General features: G+C 39.4%; 1 long non-coding RNA gene across 1 annotated transcript in view; it reads right to left on the bottom strand.

Moving 5' to 3' along the window:
* Nucleotides 1-8141: 8141 nt before the first annotated feature.
* The window catches only part of LOC113538244 (uncharacterized), a 9700-nt gene continuing 2938 nt past the window's right edge, over nt 8142-14903 (bottom strand). Inside the window, exon 2 of the long non-coding RNA XR_004579527.2 lies at nt 8142-9784. This is a non-coding gene — a long non-coding RNA (uncharacterized LOC113538244). The remainder of the gene's footprint in view (nt 9785-14903) is intronic.

Raw genomic sequence — 14903 nt, 5'->3', positions numbered from 1 at the left:
AACCTTTAACAGAAAACTCCACTCTGAAACACATTAAATATCTTTAGATTGAAATTTCATAATTTGGGTGCTAACTTGTTGTTTGGTGCTGTATTTTTATTATTCCCATGAGAACAAGTTAGTGGTTGTTTACTGCTCTGATGTCACACAGGGACATTGCTAACGCAACATAAGGGATAAGTGTCAGGTGTTGCTGTTAGCTCCTAAAACAAAAGAGCAAGAGCTGCTTTTTTTTAACACATGTCTGATGGAGGAGACAGTTGCAGGTGCAGGTAAAAGGCTTTACTTTTACAACAGGCAAACAAATCCAAATAATGAAGCAAAGTCAAAGTATGTACACACAGGCAGTGGTCAGGCAATGAATAAATGGGCAAAACAAGGTAAGAGTAGATTAAGAAACCAGGGGACAAACAAAGATCAAAAAAAGATAAGCAATCATGAACAATAAGGCTTGGTATGTCAGGAGACGAAGCAACACTGAGCAATACTTTACTTGAGTGTGCTATTTATAGTGTGTGCATCTGTGTGTGTGTGTGTGTGTGTGTGTGTGTGTATATGATTGAGTCCAGGTGTGCTTTATCAGTAATCAGGTGAACTTGAGCATGCGTGCCAGGAGTTGGAGTCCTTGGTCCATGTTTGTAGGCTGCAGTGTCTCTTGGGAGTTGCAGTTGGACACCAATTCCAGCACTGACATGACAATACATTATAGTCTAACAGTGTTTCATTATGTTTCATATAAATGAGAAATCCAGTGTAGAAGTAATGAAGACAGTAAATGCAGCTATACAACACAGTTGCTCTTTAGGTCTCTTTAGTTAAAGATGAAACAAGGGCTGATGCTACATTCAACTTGCCTCGAAAGTGGTAATTCACAGGTCAGAATGACATCATCTTTGACCTCAGTAAATTCAACATACGAAGTGGGGAAAAAAACATGGACGTGTCCATGCTCATCTTTTGTTTACACGAATCTAGCTAGCTAACTATGATGCGTGATTTACATGATATGGCTGAAAGTATGTGGACACATGACCATACACCCAAATGTGCTTCTTCTCCTAACTGTTGCCCCAAAGTTGGAAGCACACAATTGTCTAGAATGTCTTTGTAAGCTGTAGCTTTAAAGATTTCCTGTCACTGGAACTAAGGGGCCAAACCCAAATCTGTTCCAGCACGACAATGCCCTACGCACAAAGCAAGGTCCATAAAGACATGGTTTGCCATAATTGATGTGGAAAAACTCGAGTGGCCTGCACAGAGCCCTGACCTCAAACCTACTGAACACCTTTGGGATGAAGTGGAATGGTGACTGTGCACCAGGCCTTCTCAGCCATCATCAGTGCCTGACCTTACTAATATTCCTGTGGCTCCAAAGCCACGCTCCAAAATCTAGTGAAAAGCCTTCCAAAGAAGAGATGATTACATCAGCAAAGTGGGTACCAACTCTGGAATGGGATGTTCAACCAGCAAATATGAACGTGATGGTCAGGTGTCCACAAACTCTTGGCCATATAGTGTATATTTACCTGTCAAAACAGTGAACTGTACAGTAAATGTCATAGATTCAACAGGTTAATATCTGTATGTCGATTGATCTAAAGCAAATACTTTGAGCATTTCTCATTTAAAGGTAAGAAATGTTACTTTGTTTACTGTTCATACTATGACCAGCCATGTTGATTTGACGTCATTTGCTGAACTCGGGATTGAGGAATTGACAAGTAGGAATTCTGAGTTTAGGGGATGTTACTAGAGGTCAGAAATATAAAAAGTATTGATGGAAGCAGGGCATCACATGTTTTGGGGATCACCCATGGTAGAATCATCTTTCTGTATTTTCCACTCCACTGATTTTCACTTTTTTTACCTTGATTACCCTCAGGGCACAATCAGCCGAGCACAAATCCGTACAGCTAACAATGTCAAAAATTGCATTATGTGTAATGTCAAACACTCTTATCAAACATTTCTTATCAGCAACAGAAGTGGCAAAATCTCCTGACAAGGTGATAAAAGGAGTGTGAGATCCTGGATACTTGATCTGGAAATGAACATAGGCCAGACCTTTGGCGTTATAAAACCATCTTCCTTCATTACATAATGCATTTTGCCCCTCCTCCCTCTCCTTCTTCCCAGAAGCAGATTGGAGACGCGGCGTTCCTCGGCAGTAAATAACTTGTTGACTGTCCTGACCTCTCTTTGTGCTGTTCTGGGTGAGTGCGCCTACGGTGAACATGTGCTCGGGAGAGGAAAGGAGCAGCAGGAGAAGGGGGGGGGGGAGTGTAGGGTTGAGATGGCAAAGAGTGGAGGAAGGGAGGTGTGGTGGGCTCTGTCTCTTCCTCACCTCCCCTCCCTGCTTCTCTCTGTCCACTCCGATGGCCCCCTTCCCCTCTGCTCCGTCTTGCAGCTCCAGATTGGCCGTGACAGGCGTGCCGTTTCAAGTGCGCCTTTGAGCCAAATTGAAGCGAGCAACAGCACCTGTGCCAGCGGGGGAGGGCACTCAGGGTGGAACAGGCGGACGGCCGGGGAGAGAAACCCGCAACTTGCTGCCTTCAAAGACACTTCCTCCTCGTGCAATCTGCCTCTGCTCATGCTTCTGCTGGCTACACAGACCACAACTTTATTCAGAGTTTGTACTAGTGTTTCAATTGCAAGAATCCAGAGACCATAACACATCTTCTATTCCACATACATGGCATATTGTAGACATCTGGTACTCATCTAAAGTCTATTGTAAATTCATTCCTACGAAGGGCTTAAAAGAAATCCTAAGAAAAGATCTAGCTTTTCAGTCTGTCACATTTGAATTGAAGTCTGCCATTAATCAATGTTTATACCACAGAGAACTGTTGAATTCTCGATTCTGATTGCTCATGTGTCATTGGTTGATTTTCTACAGCAACAACTTGGACATTAATTCCGGCTGCAAGGTTCGATGCTCTCATTCTAATACATTATTGTTTCTATAGTAACAATTTACACTGGGACTTATGTGGCGGATGCTCAACATGAGCACATTTTTAAAACGTGTAATTGCTGATATGGTGAAGTTTTCTGTGAAGAGATGTTTAGTTACTATTTTTTTAAGGAGTCCCCAGTGTCAGTGCTTTGTAACACTCAGAGATAAGTTTTCCAGCAAGTCATAAGGAATGAGGGTTTTGAGGTTTCTGTTTTGTTCTTATTAACTTCAAGAGACCAATAAAAGAGAGGCTGGTGAAGGAACAACTGTTTACAGCTGTTATAATGTAAGTGATAACAGGAGCTATTCTGTTTCTTGGACATTCCACAACATTAAAATGTAATATTAAAAGGATAAAAACTACAATGTGCTGTTCCTTAATAAATAAAATATTGCGATCGTTAACAAACTGCTGTGATATAAGAGGAAGAAAACATGACAACACCACAAGGAGTATCGCACCACCCCGTTGTTGATTATTTTGCTATAACAGCATGCCTTGTTGTGTTTTATTCCTAACATGATCACTCTTGTAGAGTGTTTGAAGTGTTAGGAGAGTTTTTAAATGTCTAATGGACTGAACAGGTGAAATCAGGCAGGAAGTTTCTAGTGTGAGTCTCACACTATGATGAGAAGAGTGAGGGCAGTGCAGGGTCAACACACTCACCGCTCTGTCGAGTTCATTTCCACACAATCCAATGAAGGGTGCTTCCTTCCCAGAGAGAGAGAGAGAGAGAGAGAGAGAGAGAGAGAGGGAAAAATACTCGACCGGCTTCATTCACTTCCTGAGCAGAGCCACACTCTCTTTTTCCCTCTCACTTACACACATACTACGCACACACATTTACACTCTCTCTCTCTCACTCTCTCTCTCACACACACACACACACACACACACACATACCAGCAACGTAGGTCTAATTCTGGACTTTCTAATTGCTCGAAAAAGAGAACAGTGCCACTGGTAGACCCTCTGCAGTGCGCGCTAGATCAGTGTAAACTAATTTAGCGGGCTTCGAGTAGCAAATATTCTCTACCACCTCTTCTATGTAATAATGTCTGCAAGAAAATAACAGATACTACTGCTGAAAAGTCATAGTCCTTTCTCAAGAACGGTTTTTATTTCATTTGTTATGAAAGTTATGAAGCTGTGTTAAATTATATTTCTTTGCATCACTTTTGATATGAGACTCTTTACTCTTATTCAATCTCCATACATTGCTATTACTGTTTACTGAAAGCAATAAAGATGATAACTTTATGATCAGGCTTTGATGATGAATGATGAACACTGTATGTAAGAGCATTTATTTGTTACCATTTGAATTAAATATATTGCTTCTGCAATTGGAAAAATATCATCTTTTTCCAGTCTTCAGCCGTCCAGTTTCTGTGAGCCTGTGCCCAATGTAGCCTTAAACTGTCACCAATCCACCTTAAGAGTCAAAGTGTAGAGCATTCTGAGATGCTTTCCTGCTCACCACGGTTGTATAGAGTGGTTATTTGTGTTACCTTTGCCTTCCTGTCTGGTCGAGGCAGTCTAGTCATTCTCCTCCGACCTCTCTCATCAAAAGGGTGTTTCCACCAATAGAACTGCCGCTCACTGGAAGATTTTTTTTTTTTCGTAGCTCTGTGTAAACTCTAGAAACTCCCAGGATATCATCGGTAACTGAAATACATAAATTCTGCCAATCTGGTACCAACAACCATGCCAAAAGTCATCAGGATCACATTTTTCCCCATTCTGACGTGAACATTATTTGAAGCTCTTGAGCTGTATCTGCATAATTTTATGCATTTATGAGCAGGTATATATGCTATAAAAATATTAAAGTGGCTGCTGTATAAATTCATTTTATTATTTTTTCTCAAATATGTTGCGAATACAACATACAATATGTTAATATAATATGTTGCCAATATAGCCGTCTATTCTTAACCTTTCTGAAAGATTACAAAGGTTATGGTTACTATAAGTGTGAGGTTAGCATTGTACATTTTCTTACAATTTCATTTGTATCAAATTCAACTAAATCCTACTTTATTCATATTAGTATTCATTTTTTATTATATCAGGTTCTAAGAATCAACTTGTATAAAAAATTGTTACTAAAAATCAGTGAACTCAGACTTGTATTTCATAGAATTCATTGTGGCAATGTGTGTTAAACCAGTATAATTTAAGCTTTTATTCTAAAATACTTTCTAAATAAGAATAAATATCATTACAGTCAATTTTGCATCTTAGAATAATTAGCTGTAAAGGCATGGTAATGATTATTGAAGGTATCAGTGGCCGTTTAGCAGAAAAGGAATCCCTTAGTGGCAGATGATCAGGTGGATGTGTGTTAGCCGATAAACCAGGCCTTAGAGACTGTAGGGGTCAATGAGTGGGCCTGGTCACTCAATGGCCATTCATTAAAGAGTGGTCAGATGGTTTACACCAGTGTTGACAGCGTTAGCAGAGAAGTTACTTTTCTGCTGGTCACTGGTAATGATCAGGCAATCAATGACAATCTCACTGACCAACCTGCTGTGTGCATTCACACACACACAAACACACAGTAATGTGATGGACACAAAGCACTAAGCTGCACAGAGATATTACTGTATATATATAATAAAATAATCATCTTCTCCAGAACATTCCATAACAACTATGCCTATATGTTCAAAATTCAAAATATTTATCATAGGATATATCTATGAATATATATTTCAAATGTCTCAAGTAAGGAATAAAACACAACAGGGCATGCTGTTATAGGAAAATAATCAATGACATGGTGCTGTTATCCATTACCACCCAGATGTTGATCATTTTGCAATAACAGCACATCCCAATGTATTTTATTCCCCTTATACCACAGGAATTTGCCAATACTTACATATTGTTTATTAAATTAAGAACATATCATTCTTTTTTTTATCAATTTATAGTTACGTTTAATGTTGTGGAAGATCCTTAAAACAAGTTAGGTCCTTTCATCATTTACGTTATAGCAGCTATTGTCCCCCTACATTATAAATTAGTTTCTCTTATCATTTACATTATAGCAGCTATAAACAGTTGTTCCCCCACCAGTATCTTCTTTTTCGTACTCTCTCTCTCTCGAAGTTGATAAGACAAAAAAAACTAACTTGTCATGTTACCGAGAATCCGGAAAGTGCAACCTCCTCCATTCTGAAGACTTTCCTATAGCAGAAAACTTACTGACTGAAAGCACAGAAAACTTTACCATATCAACAGTTATACATTTTACATGTTACATAACAGCACATTTTTAACCCGTTTATGTGGAGCATCCACCATACAAGTCCCTGTGAATTTGTTGTTATTATAGAGACAATAACATTTTAGAGTGCATTAATATAAACCTATGATTGGAATTGTAGCTAGAACTACTGTCAGAACTGCTGGTATAGTTTTTTATGTTATTGTTGATCTCGAGTGTTACAACAGAAAAGCGTTCACTCTATCATCCGAAGATCGAACATTCGAATACCCATCCGTGGCTGGGAGCCCAAGAGAGCAAAATTGGCCATGCTCTCAGGGAGGGAAGGGAAGTCTCTCTCCTCTGTCAATCACAGCAACACTAACCAATCATGGTCGTCTGTGAGCTTATGCATGCAGAAGGGGGTAGATAGCCCTTTCCTCCGAGTGTGTTACACTGCCCCCTGACGTTGCATGAGCATCAGTTTGAAAAGATGTGGTCAGCTGGCTTCACGTACCTCGGAGGAAGCACGTGATAGCCTTCTCCTTCCCTAGATGGTAGCTGTTATGTGATATTCAATTCAAATCAATTCAATTTTATTTGTATAGCACTTTTAACAATGGACATTGCCACAAAGCAGCTTTATAGAAATAAATACATTCAGGATATAAATTTTAAATGTATGATTTTATCCCTAAAGAGCAAGCCAGAGGCGACGGTGGCAAGGAAAAACTCCCTGAGGCGATATGAGGAAGAAACCATGAGAGGAACCAGACTCAAAAGGGAACCCATCCTCATCTGGGTGACACCAGATAGTGCAACTGTAAATAAATCCCTTCTATAACTGTTTACTACATGGACAAATAGGGCAATTGTGTAACCAGGAAATTTATTACAGTTTTCACATGAAGTCTGTTTTGTTGAACTTATCCACTCTTCACTGATAGAGACTTGAGTGCAAAACTGTTCGTGGCAATTGCAGTCCTAAAGCTAACATAGCACAGGGGAGAGATGGCTGATGGGTGGGAATTTTGTGTGTAGTTGGATAACTAATTTAATTAGGCCTTAGCATTATGGTGTAACACCACCACAGTGTTTAATCTTGTTACATGATGGACTTCTACTCCCTTTTTATACCAAGATTTGAGTCAATCATGTACTCTCTGTCCTTCTTGAAACCAGCACTAGAGCTTCCATGCATATACACACGGTGTATGCTGTAGCTAAACGTATATATTGCTTCCATATGAACGTCTCCTGCCTTTCCAAACCTAGATTGCAGATAGTCATTGCACTATTTTTTTTTTAAATGTGTGTACAGTTCTAAAGTTCACCTGCTTGTCACTGGTATGGTAGTCTATCCTTAACATTAGATCTTTTGTAACTTTAGTAACTATTTTTCATTTGAGCAAGAGAATGTTCTGTACCTTTAAAATGTATTTAATATATATATTTGAGGTACCTTTAAAAACATTTGTACCTAGGGGAACAGCAATGTAACCGTATATACTTTTTTGTACAATTTACCTTTAATCACTCACCTGCCTCCTTCTTTTTCTCCCTCTTTCTCTGTGTGTGTGTGTGTGTGTGTGTCGCAGGTAAATCTTTAGTTTTAACAAGAACTTTCTCTCTCTCTCTTTCTCTCTCTCTCTCTCTCTCTCTCTCTCTTTCTCTCTCTCTTTCTCTTCCTCTCCCTTTCACCCTCTCTCTCTGCTGTCTCATGCTTACGTGCACAGGAAGACTCATTGTACTGCACTGGGCTGGCAGATAAAAGCAGATTCATTCTCCGCGGCTGGCGACACTAGAAGTTCGTCCGCTGTGGTGAAAGGCTCGTTGTCTTGGCCTCTGTTCAGAGAGCGAGACCACTCTGAATCCGAGGGCTCTGGAAAGCTGCCAGAGCTCGCAGGACGGAGCGAGAGAGTGGCTCCGAGTGACACAGTAAACAGCAGGCGGAGAGAGGAGATGGCTTGAGCTCACAGAACCTTTATTGTTCACGCACCAGCACTGTGTACACAGATTACAAAGTCCACAAAAGGAACTATACGAAAAAACGGCAGGAAAGAAATGTTGGAAAGCATTGCACAAGACATGACAGAGAGGTCAGGTGGGATTTTGTCCTTGAAGGTTTCACCTGCAGTTGCCAGTCTCTGTGTTGACGCAGTTACAGTAAAGGAAAAATTAGACTGTATTATTATTATTATTACTGTTAATATACTGTACATATACATTTATTTCTGTATTTATGTATCTGTCCTGCATAATATGGAAAATTTGATCTATATTCTGATATTACTGCTTTAGAAACTATAAATGTAACAGTCATGCACGGTCTTGAAGTGTTATTGCAGCCATTGAGCATGTTTTACTCTGAGTAATTCAGTTATAGTCAAAAGGAATGAAAATGGAACGGCATAAATAAAATAAAACCATAAAAAAAAACACATGCTTCTCTTCCAGGTATTATGTCGAGCCATAGGAAATGAACACTCTGTGCTTAATCTAATGTAATCATGTAAAAGTATGTGATCTGAATATACTATATAAAGAAGTTGTAGGAGGAATTTTTTAAAATAGAAACAAACCAACCAATTTTGACTACTAGGCCTTACATGTAGCTGAGTTAGACTGAGCCCTTCATCAGCACTTAATCTCTTGCTAAATGTGAAACATTTATTTGGAAAAATGTTCTTCCATCATTTTTTCCCAACCTCTGATAATTAATATTTATCTATCAGTGTTTTGCTGATCTCATCCACTTTATCAGTGCTGTTGAATTGAAAAAAAAAATATCTAATCCCGTATTTACTTCCCCAGACGTTTTTCTGTCTCCTGATAATCTTTTTATGCGTGTGTTGCATTGTTGCCCGAGTCTTCAGCACGATTAGTGCGGCTCAGTCTTGGCGGGCACTCTGAGTTGTCAGAGCCTTTGATCTGAGCTGTCTCCGTAATCACTTCAAAAAGTGTAGATGGCACCATGAGGGCTTTGCAAATGTGCCTCCGTACTTTCTGCAATCTTTAAGCGCTTGATGCCATGTGTTTAAGGCCTGCCGTCCATGATGAAAGAGAGCCCCAGAGCGGCACTCTTGACACCAGCCTGACTATAATAACTAGCAACGGCTGCTTTTGGGAGCTAATTTTAATATCCTACCTGGTCATCTAATGTGCATATTCCCTCTTTCTCTGTCCGTCTTCATAAAGAGACAAATGTGAGGTCCTTTCTTTCGCCTTCTTTGCGCTCTACAAGCGTGGAGAAACAAACGCCTTTGCTTTCTTCTTTAACAATAACATTTGCATATTTTTTATAGTCTCTCAAAGAAAAATAGCCAGCAGGAGAAGGGCTGCAGTGCTAGTGTGAGCTGAAAACGGAAGTGTGTGTGTGTGGATGTGTGTGTGTGTGTGTGTGTGTGTGTGTGTGTGTGTATGAGAGAGAGAAATTATGCATGCATGTGTGTTTTATGTGTGTGTATGTATTTGCAGCATGGCCATGGCACTGGTCCCTTGGTTGTAGTGTAAGTCTAGGTCCCAATAGAGGCCCCAGTCCCTGAAGGAAGGCGAGAGATGGAGAGACGAGGACGAGTGGAGGGAGGGAGCGAAGGAGGGCAGTCCTGTCCTGCAAAGGAAAGGTGACAGGATCTCTATTAGAAGCTGCTAGAAGGGCACACATACTGTATATAACGCTATATATCAAAACCATTAACATTTTCATCTTTGGTTTATGAGGTTGCATTTAGAAGTTGTTTAACGTAAACACTTTGAGCAGCTCTCTAATATATGAATTATGCATTACTGTAAATCTGTGAATTGATTTTTCATCATATCAGAGAGAAAAAACTACAAATACAGATTTAAATAAGAGAGGAGTAAAGTCAGAGTTGCTTTTGAGTCATTTCTAGTTATTGAGCCATAATCTACATAGATTCCCTCAGGGCAGTGAAGAAGGATGTATTAATAAGCCTTAAAATGTGCCTTTTTCTACTCTGAATTCTTGTTGTTCTGGTGAATATGAATTTGTGTTGTTTTTTTTCTTTTGTGTCATGTTTAATTCTCTGTTTATAGTATCCTTCCGATCCTCGTTGATGAGATCTTCCCCCATCACAGAATTTCCACTTGGAGAAGACCATAACGCAAATTTAGCAAGCAGATACTAAGTGCACTCTTCTACATCCCCTTATCAACTGTTTTTTAACAAATAAATCTGTTGCGAAGCAGCTTTACAGAAATCTATTCAACTAAATTCAATTCAAATGTATTTGTACATTTGTACTTTTGACAACTGACATTGTTATAAAGCAGCTTTACGGAAATCCGAATGTCGATTTAGATCCCTAATGAGGCGACAGTGGGAAGGAAAAACTCCCTGAGAAGTCATGAGGAAAAAACCCAGACTTAAATGGAACCCATCCTCTCCTGGGTGACACCAGATAGTATAAATTATTACTCTTCTACAACCGTATACTATAAAGTTAAAGGCATGTTAAAGGGCTATTCAGTATGAGCGTGTTGTGAACAAGTCCTGGGAAGAACACAAGACAGTGTTTACACTGTAAAGCAACAGTTCTTAGGTACAAACCTACAGCACCCATGTGGGATTATGCACTCCAAAGCATAAGACTTGAGAATAAACCTAAATCTAGATCTAGATCCATAATCAGTGGCAAGGAAAAAGACTCAAAAGTGAGCCTATATATCCCCAAAAAATACAGACAGTGAAACTTTGATATAAAGTGTGTTTTTAGGCAACATCCAATAAAGCATGCGTGTGCTGTGTATGTAAGTGTGGTTCCAATTTACATTGTCACCTTCACACACACACAAGAGTAATATTGCAGAGGTATTACCATGTGCACTGCAAATTGGACTCATTGACCTTTCCACCTTATACATGAGACACATATGTTCCTCTTGCTTTGGCTATTATTCAGCCTCACTGTGTTATTAAACGTGCCCTGTGTGCACATTTTAAATAAAAGTTAGCTCAGATGATAAAAATACAGTGTCCCATAAATGAGTTGGTCCTGTGTGCCCTGGCCAGGCATTGAGTAATATGTGGTGGGCAGCTTGGCACAGGAGTTAACACACTACTCAATGTTGCTTTTGTTGCCCTGCAGGTATGTGTGTGCATAAAGAGAGAAGGAAGGAAAGAGGGATATGGCACCAGTGCGTCTGAGCTATGGGAGAACATATGAGGCAAGCACGAGGCACAGAAGATGTATGCAAACCCATTTCTAAACAAATGGGCCCGGGCGTAGCTTGAACACGGAGAGGGTTATTAGCATCAAAAGTACGTAACATGCGCATGAATCAAGGCCTCCCAACCGCCGTGCATGGTCACACATACAAGAACACGAGGACGCTATCCACATACTGACACACTCAGTACACACAGTGATTCACAGAGAACATATTTCCCACTACTTTTTTTCTTTTTTTGTGAGTCACCAGTCTACACTGCGCCAAACAAAATAGAGCACTAAGAAAAACCCTGCTTTCCTTCCCTTCTCAGAGAAGAGGCACAAGTCCCACGATGCATTTCACTTCATTTGCAGGTTATGATGAACCATCACTTCGTATCAGCATGCAGCTCTTTCTAAAAGACTAGCTAGGCAGTGTAGCTGCCAGCAACGCAGCTCCAGCAGTGTTAGCACACAGTAGATGTAGCTAACTCCAGCAGTGAGCCCATCATTTATCCCTGATTGGCCTGGGAGAACGAGGGCTGCATTTGTGTGCCGGAGCCATAAAGAGGCCGACATTTCCTCCTTGATTTTCCCCATGAATCTCCCACACTGCATGCCAGCTACACTGATATAATACAGGAGCAGAAATTATAGCCTTTATTTTATTTGCATTACCTGTAATAGACTATGTGTTGCTAGTTGTATTTATGCCAGCTTTATTATAGAGTCATTATGCTGACAGGCCTACACTCACTTCATTTTTTTCCTTGCAAATAACAAAATAAATTTTTTCTTTAAAGCATTATTTCTGACAAGGAAGGTGAGCTAGCTAAATATTGCCGCATTTGAACTTCATGACCACAGTGGGGCAGTTTCCTGGATGCACATTAAGCCTATTCTGGGTTTTAGCAGGCACTTGCATTGTAAATGTTCTCCATTCAAAATCCTTCAGGCTCATACTGAGCTTTTCAGACAGGCCCAGTGCTTGATTTAATGACTAAGTATGTTGGACAGTACTGTCCACAACGAGTCATGCAAATCTATAGCTAGTCTGTAATTATTTCAGTACATGATTCTGGTCACAAAATTAGTCTTTATTTATTTTCGCTCAGCCAGGCACTTGCATGTTCATGTTCATACTCTTACAGAGTCTAGCAATATCCTTTGAAATAGGAGTTCTCAAAACAGCCATGGACTCCCTAACCCTAACCTAACCGAGCCAGAGAGCTTTTTATTCCTGAAATTTCCACTTACAGAAAATATTTATTATTAAAACTTTTTATTAAACCTTAGTTTCAGTTTGACATTATACTTATTTGGATTAAACTCATTCAATTCAATAGACCACTCAAACAGACTAATTACAAGGAACTCAGTAATAATGTAATAATATAATAACAAACATCTCTTAAGGAAAATTCCAAAGTGATCCAAAGTTTTTCCACATGTGATTATGGGAATAAAATGTGATCATGTGAAAAACACGTGAAGGTGCATTTCAACCTGTAATGCCCTGAACATTACACGTATGAACAATATGTGGTCACGTGTGAAGATAAATGAATCTTGTGAGAGAATCACATGTGAAAATAAATGAATCATGTGGGAGGAAAAAAACACATGAAATGTGTAAATTTCACATGTGAATCATGTGTTTATTCACATGTGAAGTTGATGTGACTTTTGATAATAACTTGGATAATGGTGGGTTGTAATTTCCATAACTGTAACAACATTAAGAAAACCAACACGGCCCGGTGGTGACCCCACTTTGAGAACCACTGGTCTAAAACAGTACAGAACACTAGCATGTGCTCCAACTACCGCTGTTGTCTCCCTTCACCAGCACAACAGCACAAATGCACGCTTTATTTTCCGTACTGAAACTGGAATTGAAGGAGATCCGTCCTTCCTCCTGAAACGAGAAGCGAAAAAGGCGGAGAGGTCATTCAGTGAGCTCTGTTTCTCTGTTATCCAATTTGATTGGGATTTGGGGTGATTCGTGCCGTCACGTCTCTGGGGAAATAAAATGCTTTGATTAATGTAATCCTGAGCAGGGAGCTACCACAAACCGCTCTCCTGGGGGATCGGAGCTGTTTGACAAACAAAAACACAGGAGCCACAAGCGTGGGCTACACACAGTAAGCTTGCTACATTACAGAGGAAACATCACAGCTCACCTTTTGAACTCAGAAGTATAGAAAGACCAAGGCAAATGAGATTCCTGTTGCTTAAATAAACAGAAGTATTGATGAATGCTGATCCTAAATCTAATAATATGTATACAGTACATGATGACACAATTAACCAGAGAAAGGCCCGTTCTGGAGAGTTGAACAATGTGACCTGGTCCATTTGGACATTGAAGAGATGATCAAGTCCTGTTTAACTTTTTTTACTGCACATTGAGAAACACCTTTTCTTATTTCAGCTTTGCTCCTGACTTATCGTTTATCTTATATCAGCAAAACCAGTACACCCATCCGTACACTGGCAGTGAGGCATTGCATCAGCAAGTGAAATATTTCTAAACAAATTTGCTACACAATCCTACACCTGTGATCCACTGAGGCCTGTTTTTTTTTTTCTTAAGATTTTCTCTATCCATCTTACAAGATCTTTTGACACTCAAAATGTATGATACTAAAATCATCACTTTGACATATTTCCTTAATGTTGGTAGGATTTTGCCACTGAAACACTTGCACTTTTCATGCATTCGGACACTGCAGCGGACACTGTGCTCAGCCTGAACCTGAGTAGATCTGGATCTCTGCATCAGCGATAACCAATTAGTCTACAAACTGTTGAAAATGTACACGCACAGCCTTTGCTTGTGACTTGAGCACAATGAATAATTCATATAACAATCAAGCTATGCATGAAGCACTGCTTAATAGTAGATCTGCCAACTAAAGAACATTGTCACATTATACATTGATTTTGAATAAAGAAATAGCTGGTGACCTGGTGATCTGGATATTCAAAGTACCATATGAATGACATGGATGTAAATGTTTGAAGCTTTAGCAGTTGCTTAAAAATGTTAACAAAATTTTGCTTTTTCCATAAAATAGAGTCAATCCATCAATATAGGTTTGATATTCAAAATTCGCTTTTAGTTTTAATCAACAGGCCTAACCTTGCTAACCAATAATATAAACTTCATCACCAATCAGTCATCTCATACTACATACACACACACACATATATATATATATATATGTATGTATGTATCCATAAGTGGACTGTTTGACTTTGCTGCTGTCTACTAATAAACATCAACAAGGTACACTATATAGATGAAACTGTAGTAACACTTATATTGATATATGTGTTTAAAAAAATGTTAAATATGCAATTATTCTGCTGTTCTAGAAAATTATGAAATTGTGAATGATATTACTTTGACAAATGATGCTGACTGAGGAAAGGGGTGATGACTCTAGCTGGCAGCCATAAGCTTCTATCACCTGTTAGCTCAAGTGGAAAAACTAATGTAGCCAAACTTGGACGCCAAACAAGAAAACACGATTTGTATAATGAAAAGTTTTT

The sequence above is a fragment of the Pangasianodon hypophthalmus genome, chromosome 2 (genome assembly GCF_027358585.1).
Source record: "Pangasianodon hypophthalmus isolate fPanHyp1 chromosome 2, fPanHyp1.pri, whole genome shotgun sequence".
Classification (NCBI taxonomy): Eukaryota; Metazoa; Chordata; class Actinopteri; order Siluriformes; family Pangasiidae; genus Pangasianodon; species Pangasianodon hypophthalmus.
This window is presented reverse-complemented; position numbering and strand designations above follow the sequence as displayed.